Below are 19,020 nucleotides of genomic sequence, written 5' to 3' on the forward strand. Positions count from 1 at the left end.
CGGGCTACGGAAACTCTACTCACTTCCCCACCATTGAAGTGATCGAGGTGGTCTTTTACGAAAAATCGAGCAAGGGATACAAACGTAGGCGCAAAGAGAAACGAAAGCATCAAGCGGAAAGACAAAATAAGCATTTAACAATTACGAAAGTGATACAGCATCAGTTACCCACAGAATTAACAAAGTATCGTACAAGGGGCCTCAGGCGCCCTGAGCAGGCTCGCAGGCCTCAGTCCGCGGCACGATCCTCACCGCCCTCGCCTCCGCCCGAGCTAGCCTCAGGAGGGAGCATCTCAGGCTCGAAAAGCTTGGCCAACCTTTCCCCAGGAGCCTCCGCGTCGTCGATCAAGGCATGGAGCCTCTCCTCGTTCTCCGCGTCGGTCTTGGAGATGTCGGTGACGAAGCCATGGGACACCACCTCCATGTCGTAGGAGAAGCGCGAGCAGACAACCGCCATCGCCCGCTTCACCCCGATGTGGAGGGCGTCCCGCACCCGATCTCGCAGCGTCGTGCCTATGTAGCACAACTGGTCGACCAGGGCGTCGCCTCGAGCGTCCTCCCTCGACTCATCCATAGGCTCGACCTCCCAAGAGGTCGAGAGATCACTTATCGCCGTCCGCACTCGACGGTTCAAAGCAACCTCCGCCTCGAGCTGAGCCTTGGCGTTGCGAGCCTCGGCTTGGGCGGCCAGGAGTTCGTCCTTGAGCCCTGTAAAAGCCAATATAAAGAGACCCTAGGAAAAACTAAGCACACCGCGGGAAAAGAAATCTGATAGAGGAAACATACCGCGTACGGTCTCCTCGAGGGCCGTGTTCTCGCCGACCAGCCTGGTGTTGGCCCCCTCGATCTCTTTGTTGGAGCGTGCCAGCTCGGTATTGGCAACGCGGAGATCCTCGATCGCCTTGCCAGATCCGCGATAACGCTCTTGTAGGACAGGGCCTCCTCCCGGGCTCTGGACGCGGCTTCCTCGACCGTAAGAGCCTGCTCCCGTAGCTGCATCGTCTCCTCCTCCACCTTCTTTGAGGCCTCTCGGGCCTCGGCCAAAGCAGCCTCCCTCGCCTTCTTCTCCTCCTCAAGTGCTATGAGATCTTTGTAAGCTTTAAGGAGCTTTTCCTGCGACTCGAGGAGTTGATCCTTGAGGAGGGGGAGCTGCTCCCAACCGCCCCTCGTGGCGTGTATGAAGCTAGACTTTATGCGGGAGGTCTCTTTCATATCCTGCGAATCCAGGGTCGGATGGATTAGAATACAGAAACCAGAAAGCACCATGAGGATTGGAGTTCGAGAAACACTTACGAAATAAGCCGGGCCGAGCCCGTTGTTGATAACGTCCGAGAGGAGCCCCACCACATGCTTCATCCAAAGGCGGAGCTCCTCGACGTGTTCCCACTTCTCCGCCTCCTTCCGATCGTCGAGGAAGATGTCGGGCTCGGACGGGTCGTGGGAGGCCCGGATACGGATGCGGTCGGGGCACCAGTGCTCCATCTCCCGGTCAGCCCGCGCCTTAACGCCGTGGATGAGGCCCTCGACGGTCTCGAGGGAGCCCCCATGGCGCAGGAACAGGTCGACGAGGCATGGGAACCGTCCATCGTCGTCTAGTGTCTTCCAGGTTCCATCCTTGGTCCACGATGCCCCAATTTCATCCTCCTCGGAAGGGAAGCGGTCCTCCCACGCCCGACGTTCCCGGAGGAACCCTGGGGCGATCCCATCCATGCCGTAAATTGTCCTCTTGATATCGGACTCGGGGTCGGGGGGCGTGCGTTTCAGGCAGGCCAGCGCCACCACTCCATCCTCTCGCCCCGGCTCTGCCCGGATCGCGGCAGGTGCCCCCGGGAGGAGCCACGCCGGGGTTGGGGGCCGTACACCGGCAGGTCCTCCTCCTCGCCGAGCTCTTGCGGCTCCGGTGGCACTGGCTGGGCCGGACCTTGAGGCGGAGGCTCGAGCGGTCCCTCCTCTTGGCCCGCCTGCTGCTGCTGTTGCTGCTGCGGTGGTTGCTGTTGCTGCTGCTGCGGTTGCAGCTGCGGTTGTTGCTGTTGCTGCTGCCGCTGTTGTTGTTGTTGTTGTTGCTGTGCCTCATGCTCCTGTGGCTGCCGCGCCACCTCGCGCTCCCGCTGTTCATCCTCCTCCCTCTTCTTTTTTTGCTCCTCGAGGGTGCGGAGGCCGGCGGGCCAGGGAGTTGATCCCGCGACGTTGGGGGTCGACGCTTCCTCCTCCATAGGGCGAGCGCCCCCAGACGCTTCGTTACCATCGGACGTATCGCTGATGGTGATGGGTTCCCCCTCGACCCCCAATCGAGGGGGCTCGGGGGCTCCCTCCGACGCTTGCGTCTGGGGCGCCTCATCACGAGTCGGCGGCGACGGAGTAGGCGCGGGACGAGACGGAGCCTTCTCGACGCCGGCTGGAGGTTGGGAGCTGGAGGAGCCTACGAAAGAAAGGGTAAGGGTCAGACGTTATGATAACCGACACAAGAACATCGCAACGCCCAGAAATAAATTACGAACCTGGTTCCTTGGAGGCGGCACCCGTTTTGAGCCTCTTTGCCATGGATGGTTGGGCCTGCTCAAGGGTCCGCTTTAGCGTGAGAAAAGGTTGGCATATGAGGAAAGGTGGAAGAATGGGAAGACAAAAACCGCAACATCAAAAAGGCTTACCCCACAGGGAGAACGGCTCGCCTCCCGCCATCCCGACCAGTGGGCCTCGAGCCACCCCGCGTCAGGGCTCCAGGCCCCTCGAGGGCAGGCACTGGCCTAGGCGCGTCGGTCCCCGCCTGGCGGGCGCCGGGACTGGCGCTCCTATGGCCGGCATCTCCTTTCTCAGAGGCCGCGGCGCGACCACGAGTTAGTGGCCCCGACGCCTGGGGCCTAGCCAGACCGCTCTCCCTGGGCACCGGGGGAGGGCGCGGTGCGTCTTGGCCCGCCTTGGGCGCGGGAGGGGTGTCGGCCCGGGGGCGACGAGATCCGCTCGGACCCTCCTCTGGCGCCTCCGTCCGGGGGGCGTCGACGTCACCTCGAGGCGGGCCCTCGAGAATCCGATCAAGACGCGACGCCATCCCCTCAGAGTCGTCGCTGTCCTCGTCGTCGTCGTCATCATCGTTAGGAGATTCTTCCTCAGGCTCCCCCCTCTGCCTGGATTTGGCTCGACGCGCCTCTAATGCTTGGCGGTCGAGGTTCTTCTTCTTCTCCCCCTTCTTTGCAGAGTCCTTGGCAAACTTTAGCTTTTCGGCAGATTGGCGCCGTTTGTCACGATCGACCTCGTCCTCCTTTACCGGAGGCCTCGAGGACCGGACATCAATCCGACCCTGCCAAAACAAAGGTAGACTTAGAAAAAAGAGAGGGGAGAAAGGAAGCCCAGAATCGAGGCTGCGCGCAAGAAGAAAGCGTACCAGATCGATCGAGCCTGCGTCTGGTCTCATGGGGAAGCCGTTAACGTGCTCCGGCTGAAAATCACCGGCAATTGCAGCCCTGACTCGGGCCGCGACTTCGTCGTCCGCCGGAGCCTCGTTGGACATCCGACACGCCTCAAGGTCCCGAGATGAGACGCCAGGGCCCATCTCGTCCATCCTCAACGGTCGAGACATCAAAGGGAGAACTCTCCGGTGATGGACGGCCGAGAGGACGAGAGCGGCAGTCAAACCCTCCTGGCGAAGCTTCTTCAGGGCGTCGAGGAGGGGGTCGAGCCGAGATTGATGAGCTTGGACGACGCCGTATGTCCAGTCCGCTGGACGCTCCATGATCAGACGGTCCGAGTAGGAAGGCAGGAGGTTGTCATCGTTCCGCAGGTAACACCACTGGGAGTCCCAGCCGGCGTGGTTGGTCGATAACCCTACCGGGATGTACTCCCGTGGCCTGTCCGTCTTCCACGTCTTCTGAACCAGATTGAGGCATCCCGCCCGCACGGGCTTCCTTACGCCCGTGGTTCCGGTGGGGGCATGGAAAAGCTCGCCCCTGTAGAGGTGGAGCCACAGCTCCCAGTGCGGCATCATCCCCAAGTAGCCCTCACACACGGCGGCGAAGACCGCCGCTACGGTGATGGCGTTCGGAGAGAAGTGCTGGAGCTCCACCCCATAATGGAAGCAGAGGGCCCGCATGAAGCGGCTCGGGGGCGCGCCCAGACCGTGGCGGTGGAACTTGGCGAACGACACCACGTAGCCCTCGGGCGGCTGAGGCCCCCTGTGACTCGCCGGCGGCGCGATCCACTCTGGCGACGATAGCGAGGTACGGCGGCGCAGCAGTCCCTCTTTCTCAAGCTCTAACAACCGGCACTCCGTCATCAACGACGGGCGCCAGTCGTCGGCGGCGACGAGTCTTACAGGCATCTCGGCTGGAGGGACGGTGGATTCACTACAGCTCGAGGAGGCGTGTGCGCGCGAGACGGCGAGAAAGCAAAGGCAACGAGAGAATAAAAGCGAGAAGGCGGAAGGGAGAGGAACGGCGGCGACGCCACGACGTATTTATAGGCAGCAGTCCGCCAACGGACAGATCCGAGAAATAAGGTAACTCCCTCCCTTAAATGTGCCACCTAATCGTCTCTTTCCCACGCAGGCATGGCGCCCCGAATTCCACGCCGACGCAGTGTCGTAACGTCACCCGCCTAAAAAGGCGCGCCCAACGGGCAGAAAGGCGAACCGCCACGGCCACTTCCTTCCCTCGTAAGCCAAGGGACGTACCCGCGAGAGTCTCGAGAGGTCGATGGCTGGCCCGCCGGAAGGGTTCGACAGCCGATCTCGAGCACCAAGAGTCAGGGATCCCCAGCGAGTGGTCGAAAATCGAGGCCCGCCTCGGGGACTCGCTGGCGATGTCCAAGGAAGGGTCGAGACAGTCGAGAGGAATCCCCCCGAAGGGAGGCATCGAGCCGCTGGACTCTATCGAATGAGACCGGTATCCCCGACCACGTCGACCCTGCTTTATGAGAACGCCTCCGGGCTACAGCTGACCCCCTCGAAAGGGGCACAGGTTCTCACTTGGACTACCCGCTAGGAACTCAATCTGGGGTGGAAGACGCTCGCTCTATCGAGAGTACGTCGAAACCTCCACGCAAGGCAAAGCCGAACAGAACCTTCCACCACGGGTGTTGACAGCGTATCTGCAAATTTGGCAAAATAACCCTCGAAGGAGTTAAATACTCCCTCGAGGGCTCGGGGGCTACCCCCGCGGGGTTGCTCGCGCGCCCCCGTGGAAGCTCGACCGTAAAAACGAAAGTCTCCACTCGAGCGCCAGCGCTCGAATGAAGACTCGGGGGCTACTGTCGAGGGTATCAACAAGGGGTACCCTCACCAATGCGTATAACGAGACCATCCGTACACACGCGCGGCCATCGACGGCCGCAGCCTCGAAGACGGAAATAGCGTCGAGCGAATCGGTCAGGGCTCGAGCGACAACGGCCGTCGAATACGGAAGCAGGCTCGAGCGAACCGAGAGGCGTCGAGCGCAAGGACACTGTCCGCCGCCTGACGCGCGCACGAGAGCCAGAGCATTTAATGCACCTGACGCTTCCCCACCAACACACGGGTCACGGGAGGCTTCTGTCCCATCGTTCTTTTTGCAGCCTTCCCACCGAACGACCCAGGGCGTGTCAGGACGCGGGAAACAAGGATGGAACGTCTAATTGGGACCCCCTCGAGACACCCAAGGTCAGCGCTCCAGATATCGACACCTCGTACGGCGTCCGACCCTCGACCTCACCAGGCTCCTTCCTGGAGACGAGTCGGGCATCGACTGACCACGCCGTAACCGCTCCGCCGGATTTGCCGCCGAGCCATATAAGTGTGTATCCACCGAACCAATCCAAGACGGCGCGCAGAGCAGAATGCAGGGGCACGCGTGATCATCACCAGGCTATTAAGACGGGACGGCTCGAGGGCATGCCGGTACGGAAACCTCGAGTAGGTCGGCGCTCCATGCTGCTATCGACTCCAATTCCTACACCTATACATGTACCCTAGGCCCTTCCTTGGAACTATAAAAGGGGGGACTCAGGAATAGAATGGGGATCACGACACAAGACCAAGCTCATACGTAGTAGAGCTCCACACTTCATACCACGCTTGTATTCGCCCCTGTACAAGCACTTAGGTGCAAGATAATACAAACTCTCTCCCCCCGCTGGACGTAGGGCCTTCTCTTGCCCGAACCAGGATAAATCTCTGTGTCTTCTTGCATCACCATCCGGGAAAGGGAGCACGCATACAAATTTACTCGTTGGTGTGACCCCCCGGGGGAAAAACACCGACACTGATAGATAGATATGTTTGCCTTCATGATAGACCAGTGATCAAGGATTAGATAAGAATAAAGAATAGCAGAGATAAGGCAAAGGATAAAAGGAAAAATATATATTTTTTTATTTTTAGAAAATGATTAAGCTAGTTCGTAGTCAACTCAACAACCGTCTCCCCGGCAACGGCGCCAAAAAGCTTGTTGACACTTGCTAACACCACTTGAATACTAGGTTGTCATCCCCAGCATGGCACTAGAGTGTACTATTGTATTTATACACACACAGATAAATTCGCAAGCGCACGGATACCATTGTAGCTTTTACCCGGTTAAAGGTTTTATCGTAGCCACAGGGAAACGGGAGAACCAACTACGCTCTAACTTAACCAAGATAGATAGATAGGTGTAAATAGGAAAGATGGTAGAATTGAATAAGAACAATATTAAAGGTAAAATGATAATGGGGGAATATAGAGTACAGCAATCTAATATATGGACAATAATAGGAGAATAGAGAGGATAACTAGGGTTTCTCTACTTCAAAGGGGTATGTCTATGTCTGGGACGAACCATGTGATAAGAATACACCACAAAGGATGCTTATCCATAGGCCGATAAACCCTACCAGTCCTGCTAACGGGAGGTGGACTATAGGGGACCAATGTAACTGTCACCTACGCGGCCTACCACACGATCCAGCTAGACAGAGGATATCCACAAGTAATCTAGGTCTAAGCACCATGCTTACACCTATACTACAACTCTAACCTATAGGGTCCTATAGATTAAAAGTACTCGAAAGAGTTGCGAACCAGATCATACATGGATAGTAACTACATAATGAAATAGAAGTAGATTACCAAAGTCATCCCATGAGCAAGCTTGATTAGAGCTTGATCATGGCGAAGTACAACCGGAGGAAGAACCGACAGGCCGGCCTCTCCTCTAATCCTCCCTCGCTCTCCATCTCGCTACTATCTAGATCTACTCTAGTTCATAGATGAGAGGAGCACTCTTATCTCCAAACCCTAGCTTTTGCTCTGTCTATGAATAATGAATTAGGATGAAGAGGTGTCTCCTCCAGGGGCCAGGGGGCCTGCTTATATAGCCCTTCCAAATGAACGTGGGCCGTCGGATCAAACCGACCTTAATCGCACGGTTTTCCTTGATCCTCAAAGGAGGTGGAGCATAATCCGCGAGGCGGAGCCTGATTGGCTGCCAGAGCAGGGCAGGCGCCCTAGGGGGGAGGGCGGGCACCCTGTCCCCGGGCCCGCTCGGCCTCCCGTTCGTTCCCGTGGCTTCTGGACTCTTCTAGATGATAGAAAATTGGTGCACACGTTAATATCTCTATGTAAACCCGATGTGTGGGCCTTTCCACTATATTTCCTGATAACCCCATGCAGAAATAGACAAACACCAAAACTCGTGGAATTCTGTCAGATAAAACCCTAAGTCTGGATGTTGATTGCATTTGGATCCTTTTCTTTATTTATTTGATGATTAAATTTTATACTCAATGACCGTCAACAAAGGTCCATGAGTATTTGTTGGAAAGCTTGTCGAGTTTACTTTCCAGTGAATCAAGTGGTGACCAGTTTGGAGACTCCATATTGCCTACAGACCAGAATTAGTACAGACTGCTTAGAAGGTCAACAGTTTGTCGTGACAGAATGTTGGTACAACTTGCCAAGTAAAACTGTACCAATCTACAATGTTTCGTGCTGGTTGGCATACATTGCTGGAAAGCACTTTGAGTCTAGTTTCACACCCAAGAAATGGTTCATCATTTGGACTTCCCAATAAAAAGTTATGGTCAATTTATTGGAAACTGCTCTGGAGGCCAACAGTCATGCGAAGCCAGTTCGGGAATCCATTCTGAGGGGACCTTTCACATTGCCTTCCCTCACAAACTCTATTTCGTTTTCATACCTACCAAGCAGGGTTGTTGCTAGTATAAATTCCCCCAAAGACTCTTTGAAATCTTTGACTTTTGATAATTGAAATATAGAACCCCTTTTGTTTAGCTGTGTGCTAGCAAATATTCACAGAGTGATCTCAACCCCTTGCTCTTGTGATTTCCTCGTGGGATTACATAGGCGGCGGCTTCATCCGCTCCCAATTGGTGCTCCTACTCCCTTCAAGGTATCCCTTGATTGATTGTAGGTTGTGTTGGTTGGTTCTTTGAGATTGTGGTTGGGTGAATCCTCGATTCAGGTTGCCAGTTAAGACGGTGGTTGGCTTCGAGTTTTATTTGCCAGGTTGCACTAGTTATCGCTACTTGGAGTAAGTTATCCAGCTGTTCTTCAGCTAGTTACCGGTGTTCTTCCTACGTCATGAAGATCGGGCCAACATGTCGCATCATCTGGTATCAAAGCTTTCGTTACTACGGTAGGAATTTTATCCCTAGCTACATATATATTTTGCATCGTCCTATCCACCAAAAAGCTAGAAAAATATATTGCTTAGACCTTTGTTTCAATATGTTATTTTAGTGAGTTCGGTTAAGTCGCAGTCCATTAGAGTCTTTGTTTTGTTTGCTGATCATTTCTCCTTTGCGTGTTCTTTGTGCCTCATTATATCTAAAAATCTCCACACACAAAAAAAAAATCTCTAGAGCCTAAATCATCCTTTGTGTTATCTTTGATCCTATCAAGTTATCGTTTCTGGTTGTGCTTTGTTTCTATCATCAAGTTTGCAAGTATTATATCAGATCATTGTGTTTAGTTATAAAAAAAAAAGTGTGTCAAAAAAAAGGAGAAGAAAGAAAAGAAAAAAAATCAGAAAGAAAGTTGCAAGATCAGGTTATGTCAAGTGCATCATTGCTGAAAGTTTTTGTATTGAGTTGAACAACCAGTTTGCTATCTTTGTTTGGTGCAATATTTTGGTTGGGTCTGATTGCAACACTTGCATTGCAATCATACTCCTTGTTTGCATCAAATCTGAATTTTCTTTGCGCATGTGTGTGATCATTTACTTCTTTCATATCTTGTGGTCAGCACTAGGCAGAGAACTTGTAGTTTGGATTGTTACTTGACTTTACAATAACTAGAATTCAGATTGCATTCCTTGTGTATTACTCCCCACCAAGCGCCACATAAAAACCATCATAATCGGTACTCTATGTTCTTGTATTCGCCTCGCCATCACTTTCAGTTGCCACCACACATTTGTTTTCCTTGTAATCCGCAGCAGAGGAATTCATAAGAGCTTTAGTGGTTAGAGAGGTGAGTTGTGAGAGCCACCAAATTTTCATAGTCCATAGATACAAATTGTTTGTATTCAGCTAACCTTATATGAAGATGGATCGAGTGGACATCAAAGATCGTATTACCATAGCATAGTTTAATGAACTGTGACAAAGCATGGAAGAAAAATAAGATAGGTTGACACAAGATCTTCAGAATCTTATGACTAAAATCAGAAGGCATCGTCCACCTTATGGTGGTGCAAGCAACCATAGCGTAGATGGAGAAGATAGTCATGGAAGAAGAGGAGGTCGGAGGAACCAGAGGGCTGCATATGGTAAAGGAAGAAGACATTGCCGAAGAAATGATGATGAATGTGAAGACAAGGATGATGACAACCGCTCCCAACTCAATTTTGGTCGCCGACGTCATAGAAGAGGCAACCATGAAGAAAGATTTGGCAAACTGAAATTTACCATGCCAGAATTTGCTGCTGAACCATCCACGAGGAATTTCTCTGCAAGAAGCAAATCAAACACAAAGTTTGCTGCTGAACCGTCCAAGGTGAAAGGCTCAAGTGGAGGCTCACAATCTAATTTTCAGGGTATTTTTAGTGGAAAGAACACTGCTGTCCCAAGTTCAAAACCAGCAGTATCAACCACTACTTTAGTGGGTTCTAATTCTAGGAGTAGTGGAATTCAATACTTCAAGTGTAGAGGCCATGGGCATACAAGTAAGGTGTGCCCAAATAATTAGGTGATCATTGTGAATGATGATGGAGAGTATGAATCAGCTAGTGTAGGGGGAGTTGAGGAGGAAGCCCATGGAGATGAGGTCTTTACTGACTGCGAGTTTGAGCAAAGAGCTGCTCTTGAGGTGACTCAAATCTTGAGTGTTCAAGCAAATGAAGCTGAAAATGGGCAGCGACACAAATTATTTCAAACTAGAGCAAAGGTGCATGATAAAGTGGTGAAGGTGATTATTGATGGAGGGAGCTGCCATAATCTTGCTAGTAGTTAGATGAGTGATAAACTTGGCTTGAAGCTGCTACGACACCCTCATCCATATCATGTATAGTGGTTGAATGATTTGGGAGATATCAAGATTGGATATAAAGAGAACGTTCCATTCAAGATTGGTGAATATGTTGACACAGTAGAGTGTGATGTGGCACCTATGTCGGTGTGTCACTTGCTGCTTGGAAGACCATGGCAATATGATCAATATAGCCAACATTGTGGGAGAACAAAACAATTCACTATTAATCTAAAAGGGAAGAAGTTTGTTCTCAAGCCTATGACACCCCAACAAATCATGGCTGAACACTTACAAAAGAAATCTAAAATTGTTCCAGTGAGTAGAGAGGAAGGAGAGCAAAAGAAATTGAGTGCCATCCACAATTCAGTGAGTGAGTGCCACAAGTCAAATTTAATTGAGAAAAAGAAAGGAGAGGGAGAGCATTTAGTCATGATAGCCACAAAATCTGAAATCAGAGAAGTGAGGAACAACCCCGAACAAGTGCTATTTATACTTGTGTACAAAGACATTTTAATTCCAGCTAACGACTTGACCTCTCTTCCTAGTGTTGTGTCTCATCTTTTGTAGGACTATGGAGATGTCTTTCCAGAAGAAACACCAGTGGGACTACATGCAATTCGTGGACTGAGCATCAAATTGATCTCATTCCAGGGCCTGCACTACCTAATCGACCACCATACCGAACCAATCCAGAAGAAACAAAGGAGATACAAAGGCAAGTGCAAGAACTTCTTGATAAAGGTTTTGTTCATGAAAGTTTAAGTCCTTGTTGAAAGCCCTAGTTTGGTTTTGGATAATTGATGAAACCCTAGTACTAACCTCTATACTAAGTGTGTGTAGACATAATGAGGTTGGTATATGCTAAGTGATGGAGCAAGTGATGATCATGGTGATGATGGTGATGACCACAAGATGATCAAGTACTCAACTTGGAAAAGAAGAAAGAGAGAAACAAAACCCTATGGAGATCAAGGCAAAGGTATTGCTTAGGGTTTTGGTTTTGGTGATCAAGACACCATAGAGGGTGTGATCACATTTAGGATAGATAGCCGTACTATAAAGAGGGCAATTCTTTGGCTAAGAGATTATCAAGTGCCATTAGGTGTCATTGTTCTTGTGCATGCATTTAGAACCTAGTGAGCTAACATAACTCCTTCAAAGAAAATGATTGTGAAAATGCTAAAACACGCGCAATGATTCAGTGCTTTTTGAGAAAATGAAGTGCATATTTTCTATTGCTCTGGTGGGAAAATTGGAGAAGTTGCAGGAGAGTTTCTCACCGGACGATGGCCCAGAGGCACCAGACGCTGTGTCTGTGCATCTGGTGTGCAGTGAGTGCTTGGCTCAGCTAGGGTTAGGCACTGGAAGCCAGGCACCAGACATAGGCTTGTCCCTATTTGTGCGTCCGGTGGTACGAGTTCGATGTGTGGTCCGTTTGTGTACCTCCCTGCATATGAGACCGGTGAACACCGGGCAGTCCGTTGCTCAGCATCCGGTGACCCTGCGCGTTTGCAGACTGTTGATAGTTCTTAAGTAACAATTTTAATTATTAAATAAACAAGGGAAAGGACCAATATACAAACAACACCTAGAATTAGGGTTTGATCTGACAGAATTCCACGAGTTTTGTTGTTTATCTGTTTCTACAGGGGGTTATCAGGAAATAAGGAAGAAAGGCCCACATGTCGGGATTACACAGAGATATTAACGCACCGCGCAATTTTCTACCATCTAGAAGACTCTAGAAGCCACGGGAACGAACGGGAAGGCGATTGGGCCCAGGGGCAGGGCGCCTGCCCTGGTGTCTCCACCAATCAGAGCCAACTTCGTGGATCATGCTCCACCGACCTAAAGGATCACGGATAACCGTTCAATCAATGTCAGTTTGATCCGACGGCCCATGTTCACCTGAGGGGACTATATAAGCAGACTCCCTGGCCGCTGGAGGAGACAGAAGTTCATTATAGAGTTGAGAGGTGCCCTCGAAGTATAACCTTTCCTCTAAATAGACTTAGGGCTTAGCATCCAATGTGAGAGTAGACTAGTTCTACTAGATTGAGAGAGATAGAGTGGAGGTGTAGATCGGAGGAAGCCCGGCCTGTCGGTGTCTACTCCGAGGTTGTACCTGCGGGATCAAGTTCTCCTAACCTGAGGCTTCCTCATAGGATTCTTCAGTATTTTGACTTCTAAATTCTAGTAAGTTCTTGTTTTATTGTTCTTTGGTTTATGAGTTTACTTTAATCTCTTCGCGTAGAGTTTAGAGTAATCATCTCTGGCGTAAACGTGGTGTTTGGGCTAGGATACTCATAGATATCCCCTAACTAGCTGGACCGTGGTAGTAGCGAGGAACGTGACATTTCCGAGTTACCTTTGCAGCCCATATCACGTTAGTAGGATCGATAGGGTTTATAGGTGTGGGTTGAACATCCTCTGTGGTGTCTAGATTCTGTGAGCTTCCCCAATAGAACAGTAGATCATGCTTACCAAGGCTAGAATGAGACTACAGTTGTAGTCTTCTCTATACATCACTCACATCGAGAAACATTCTTTGTAGCCTAAAGGTTTGTAGTAATTGACCGGGTTAGTCAGATGCACTCTTTCTCCTAGTGGTAAAAATATAAATACGATACTCCGGATAACATCCCAGGTGAAGTGCTCACCGATATTTGTGCGCTTGTGGATCAATTCCTTATTGCGTTCATAAATATCAACAAGTATTTTTGGCGCCTTTGCCAGGGAGAAAGACGGTTTGCTGAGATAACCTTGAGTCTTACTACTAGTTTGTATCTATACTTTTATCTTTTCTTATCTTTTTATATTCTTTATTTTCTTTACTCTTACCTTATGGAAAACCAAGATTCTAAATCAATCTATCAATTTGCAACACCTTTGGAAACTGACTTTTTACCATGGTAGTCATCACAGCCTATCCAAACATCCCAGTATAAGTTAAGTTCTATGTTGATTGCTATGATTCAAAACCTATTTTTTTAGGAAAGGAAGACGAAAAGCCTTACCTTCACATTAGACATTTTGAGCAAACATGTGATTATCTTCGCATTGAAGGCATTTCTGATAAAACTTTACGTTGGAAGCTTTTTCCTTTTTCTTTAAGGGGAGAAGCTAGACAATGGTATAATCAGAAGGTAAGTCAACAACGAGGTGAGTGGGGAGTTTTACGAGCCAACTTTTGCCTAGATTTTTATTCCCTAGACCGTATCGGCGACCTTAGACTCGAAGTCCTATCTTTTAAATAAAAAGATAATGAAACTTTGGGAAAATCCTGGAAACGTTTTTCTGATCTTTTAGAATCTGGTCCAAACCTTAATCTTGAAGAACCTGTTCTTTTATTTCAATTTTTTTGAGGTCTTCAGAAAGATCATAAACAAATGCTACATACAATGTCTAGAGGTTCTTTCTTTCGCATCCCTACTGATGATGCTAGAGTGATCCTAGATAGAATCCTAGAAGCTGAGATGGATAATACCCTTCATGATAAAACCCACGAAGCCGAAGTAGACACTATGCCAAATTCTCCAACTACTTTAGCTATCCCAAGTTCTAAGCCACAAAATGAAGAAATTCCCCCACCTGATTTCATGCTGGATATAGAATCTGATCTTTTTGTCGATTTTGGGAACATTTCAAACTATCATTCTATTAACAGACCCCAAAACGGCCATTTTAGCATTTGTTTGCCAACTGAACATCAATTGAGAGAGCTTATCGCAGTCATGAGTAGCGAATGGTTGGAAGAGTCAGAGCTTTCCTCTGATGTGATCCGTTTGGACACACCTCGTATAACTATACGCTGTGCTTGTAACACTCCTAGTGTTAGCTTGCATGTTAACCATGAGCATTGCATCAACATAAGCATCATCATGCTTATTCATAAGCATACATCATGATCATATGTCATCTTATGTGTCCCATGTATGATTAAATTACTTGTGTGGCTTGATTTGAGTGACTATAGTAGGTGACCAATGTATACAAGTGTACATTGTCTTCCAAAACACTTTAATAATGTTTAGAACAACATTTTGAACAAAGTCCATGTTGGAGGTTTTGTCCAAAAATACCCCTAAGTCATGGTTAGCCCTAGGTTGACCTAGTTGACCCCCTAAACCTCTTTTTAAAGATCTTTTATGAAACCTGTGTTAGAGACCTTGCATGTCAATGACCCCTAAAGCAAAGTTGTAGTACATTTTATAGGCTACAAAAGTTGTTTTAGGTCCATCTCATGAAACTGTGCAGAACATGCTCAAAAATTGCACACAAGGTAAATTTAGGGGCTGTTTGGACATGGCAGTTTTTGGCTAAGTGTGGGAACTGACGAAACTGAATGTCAGTTTACGTGTAGGGTACTTTGGCGGCTCGTAGTTTATAATTTAAGCTGAACTAGACCAAACTCTTATAATCAGAGTTGGAGTACTCATTCCGCTCTCCAACTTGTATCACTGAAGTTTTTGCTAGTTCGCACTAGTTTGGGAGTTGGAGGGCTGCGAAGTTTTGAGTTCAGACGTATTTTTGCAGTACTTTTGCTGGTTTCTGATCAGATTTCGAATTGGTTTGGGTTGGATCGTGGCCGACCAGCTCTGCTTGCTTGCGCCGCGTGTATGCCGTGCGTCGATGTTGGCCCCACGTAGCTACGAATAAAGCCGAGCGCCGTGCGACTCCGCCGAGGCCTCGCCTACCTGTTCGTCCACATCGCAATCCTCGTCTGGGCCAAACGGGACAGCCGCCGCCGCCATTGCTTGCTGTCTGCTTGCTGCCACTGCTCTCTGTAGCTAGGCATCCTTCTTTGTTTCCAATGGCTGCAGCTGGGTCGTGAGCTCTCGACGTTCTTGTTCAAATACGACGCAAACCATCGTTCGGTAAGGGCACCAGGGCCGCCACCGCCGCCATGGATGTTGCTGAGCTGAAGCTCGTGCATCACCATTGCGTCCGGCATCTCTCGCTACTCTCTATCCCTCTTGTTTCCAGTCACCTAGGGCTGCTGCCACACACATGACCGGCCTCCGGCCAAGTTTGCCGTAGCCGTGTGCCATGGCCGGCCGCCGTGCTGTCGTACGTACGTACAGCCCCCGAGCCGCCTCTTCCTTTGCCGTTCTGTGAAAGTCGAGGCGTTTCCTTGGTAACCTATCCCGATAGATGCGTCTCGATGTAAGGAGTCTGTTGGTGGTGGTCGCGTCGCCGGAAAGTTCGCCGCCGGCGAGCTATGGCCGGTCAAAGTAGCTCCCCTGCTTTTGTCCTTATGATGTGTGGGTCCAGGTTGATCTTGGGTCCCAGCTGTCAGCCTTTGGGGGTACTCAGTACTGGGTGCGTGTAGTAGTTCTTAGGGTCTGGTTATTTTCGTTTTAATCTTTTCTATGTTTTTTTATGAAGCTTGTAAATTCAATATCTCAAGCTACAGGGATCTGTTTTGAGTGAAACCAATTTTGTTAGCTTCCTCTTGGTGGGTACTAGCTATTAAAAATATGAAACATGCCATGTTTTTGTAGAAATAAATAGATATAATTTAATCTTGATTAAATGGGATGTAATTATATCTTGTGATCTGTGCATCGGATGGCCAAAATTTAGGATGTTGTTACTTATGATATGAATAGGCTCTGATTAATTTATCATGATTTTTGGAAGCCTGACTGTGAAGTTATAATTATCTTGTTTAAATAGGAGTTTCTTGTGGTATTTTTAATAAATAATTTATGACTCCTTTAGTGGTGACACTTGCTGAGTGTTGTACTCATGTGTAAACAGAGCTAGGAAAAATCTGAAATCTGTTGTTTGACACTTTTTGATAGGGTTTCACATTTATGCCTTGCATGCCGTTGCTAGCTTGCTATTTTTGTAACTCACAAGCAGTATGTGCAAGTGCCCTGAAAATTTTACAGTAAACTTGTGTTAGCATATGTAACTTGCTGTAATTTTCTTAGAATTTTTGGAGCACTGGGAATGCATGTTCATTAAATCACCTTAATAATTAAATAAATGAAAAAGGTGATGATAGAAATGAGTTTAGACCTTACCATGATGTTTTCTAGTGTTTCTTAGATATGTCCTACCTAATGGTGCATTTGGATTAACCCTTTCATACATTCTCAATATGTGCAAAATATTATTTTTTGCTATTATTGCCTTTCCTAGAGCATTTCTGTACAGCTGATAGCAAATGATTAAGAACTATTTGAAGATGATGTTCGCTGGGAAACTTGTCTACAACAAACTTGTAGCTAACTTACTGATCTACTTCGTGTCCTAATTTCATGACATTTGGTTGAGTAGTTTGAAAGTTATGCATGTTGCAAGTAGCTGCTGCAAAGTGCTTGTTCTCTGGATTTTCCGGAGCAGCCAGACAACTTTGTAGGTTTTAGCATATTTAAGTTGGGAATCAGTCTGGGATGTCTGAAAGTGAATTGTGGATAATTTGCTAACCTTTCCAGAAAGTGCTTACTTGCTTAGTTTGATTAACTGATGCTTAAGTTATGGCTGAAACTTGTGACCGGTTGGTTTGTCTACTAAACCAGTGACTGGGTAAGAGTAGCTAGGACTTGTTTAACTTGTCTATTTAGTCTTTCTACCAGAGAAGAAGTATGCATTTACTTGTTATACCTTGTTTATGTCCCTTTGGCTCTTCATCATGACATCATGCATCATATGTGCATTCCCTATATTCATCTCCTTGTCATGCATCCATAGGTGTACCCAAGGGCGCGACGGTGCTGGAGTTCGAGTTGCCGGAGTCGGAAGGATAGCAAGGGGAGCTACCTCAAGGAGCTGAGGAGGAGGAGGACTTGCCGGAGTGCTCTGACCACCGTCCCTCCACTTACGTCGAAGGCAAGCCCCGGAGCGTTATAAGTCTCCTACTATTTTATTATTTGTGTTCAGCTGTCAATTGACTATGGTTATATATTGTTGCATTAAGTGGTAGGCGTTGATATGACACCCTTGCTGCATAATGACTACCTTGTCCACCTCACACCTCACCAAAGTAGGTCCAGGATCGAAGTAATGCTTAGCCATGCTTAGCTCGGTAGAAGCCGGGTGATTTCCTGTCACCTGCCAGAGTTAGGTGGATGGTGATCACGGTTGGCTATATTTGCTATCGTGGAAATAACCATGTGTTAATAATGAATTTGAGACCGGGCGGGATGATGATGATAGTGCAGCAACAAGGCATGGAGGTCTTGGGTGTGAATCTATCCCCGTCTGTGTCGTTTAAGGACCGAATCGCTGTAAGTCCCCGTGTCATGTTGAACGCATGCCTATCACTTAGTTGGCCGGATAAGTCGTTCCGACCGCGAAGCCTACGAGTGCAACTCAGGCCGGATACCCCGTTCTATATGAGTGCGCACCCCGGTTGGTAGTAAGGATGTGCGGGGAGTCAATGGCGTAAGCCCAGGTGTCAGGTTAGAGTCCTGCCTTGGCAGATTGGCGGTCCCTGGGGGTGCGGCGCTGGACGGACCCGCGACTTGGTCCGGAGTTGTGCTAAAGGTGATCCGAGCTGCCGTCACGAAGTATGCTTGGGTGAGTGTTAGGAATACCCCTCCAGCTGGATAGGAATCGATTCGAATCGCCGTCTCTCCCGGATAGTGAGAACTTGACTTGGGCAGCGGCAACGTAGAATTCACTAAGCAAACATAATGGTTATGATGAGAATGTTGATAGCAAAGTGATAATCCTGATATGGTTATTATTGAAATGCTTAATTACTCAAGTGTATGCTTAGAACATGTGCTAATCTAGTGGATAGTTGTTAAGTAATAAACCTGCTGCTGGAATATTAATAAATAGGTTACTTACAACAAAGGCTTTTATGCAAAAGGTGAGTCAAACCAGTCCACCAAGATCAGCCTTTCATACTCCTTGGTGTCTCTTTATTTTTGGTTTATGACGGGTAAGTCTAGCTAAGTACCTTCTCGTACTCAGGGTTTTGTTTACCCTGTTGCAGATGATATCGTTTACCACGGCTACTGTGCTAACTGTCATCATCCGGCTGCGGACGATGAATAGATCATGGGCTTGATCACCTTCTCCATCTTCAGTTGTGCTTTTGTTGGGTTTGGCCCTGGAACTGGCATGTATTATAAACTGAGTGTGTGATGTTTTAAAACTACTTTGTTTCCGCTACTACTCTGGTTGTAATAACCTTGCTTAAACTCTGGTGTGAGGTAAAACTATGTTCTGTGATGAATGTATGTAATCTGTGATGGCGATGCTTGATCATCTACGATCATGGTTGTAGGTTGGTTGAATCGAGGTCTTTTGAGATTTTGTCGGACTACCGGGTTTATATGGGTTCAAGTCCATTGGCTTGACTGCCTCCGTGGTCGCTAATTCACTTGAATTCTTATAAATTGGACGGTTCTGTTACAGCTGGCATCAGAGCAAGATTAAGCATTTAACCAACATAGATGTATTTAAAAACAAATGAATTTGGTTTTCCCAATCTAATTTAGCAAATTGAGCTATATATAGGGCTGTTTTAAAAATGTTTTGATAACTTATACCATGCCAGTGGTCATACCCTTTATGCCCATATAAGGACTTCTAGGTGGCTTAATATTACTAACATGGGGGTT

Source organism: Sorghum bicolor, chromosome 2 (assembly GCF_000003195.3).
Source record: "Sorghum bicolor cultivar BTx623 chromosome 2, Sorghum_bicolor_NCBIv3, whole genome shotgun sequence".
In the NCBI taxonomy this organism is placed as follows: domain Eukaryota; kingdom Viridiplantae; phylum Streptophyta; class Magnoliopsida; order Poales; family Poaceae; genus Sorghum; species Sorghum bicolor.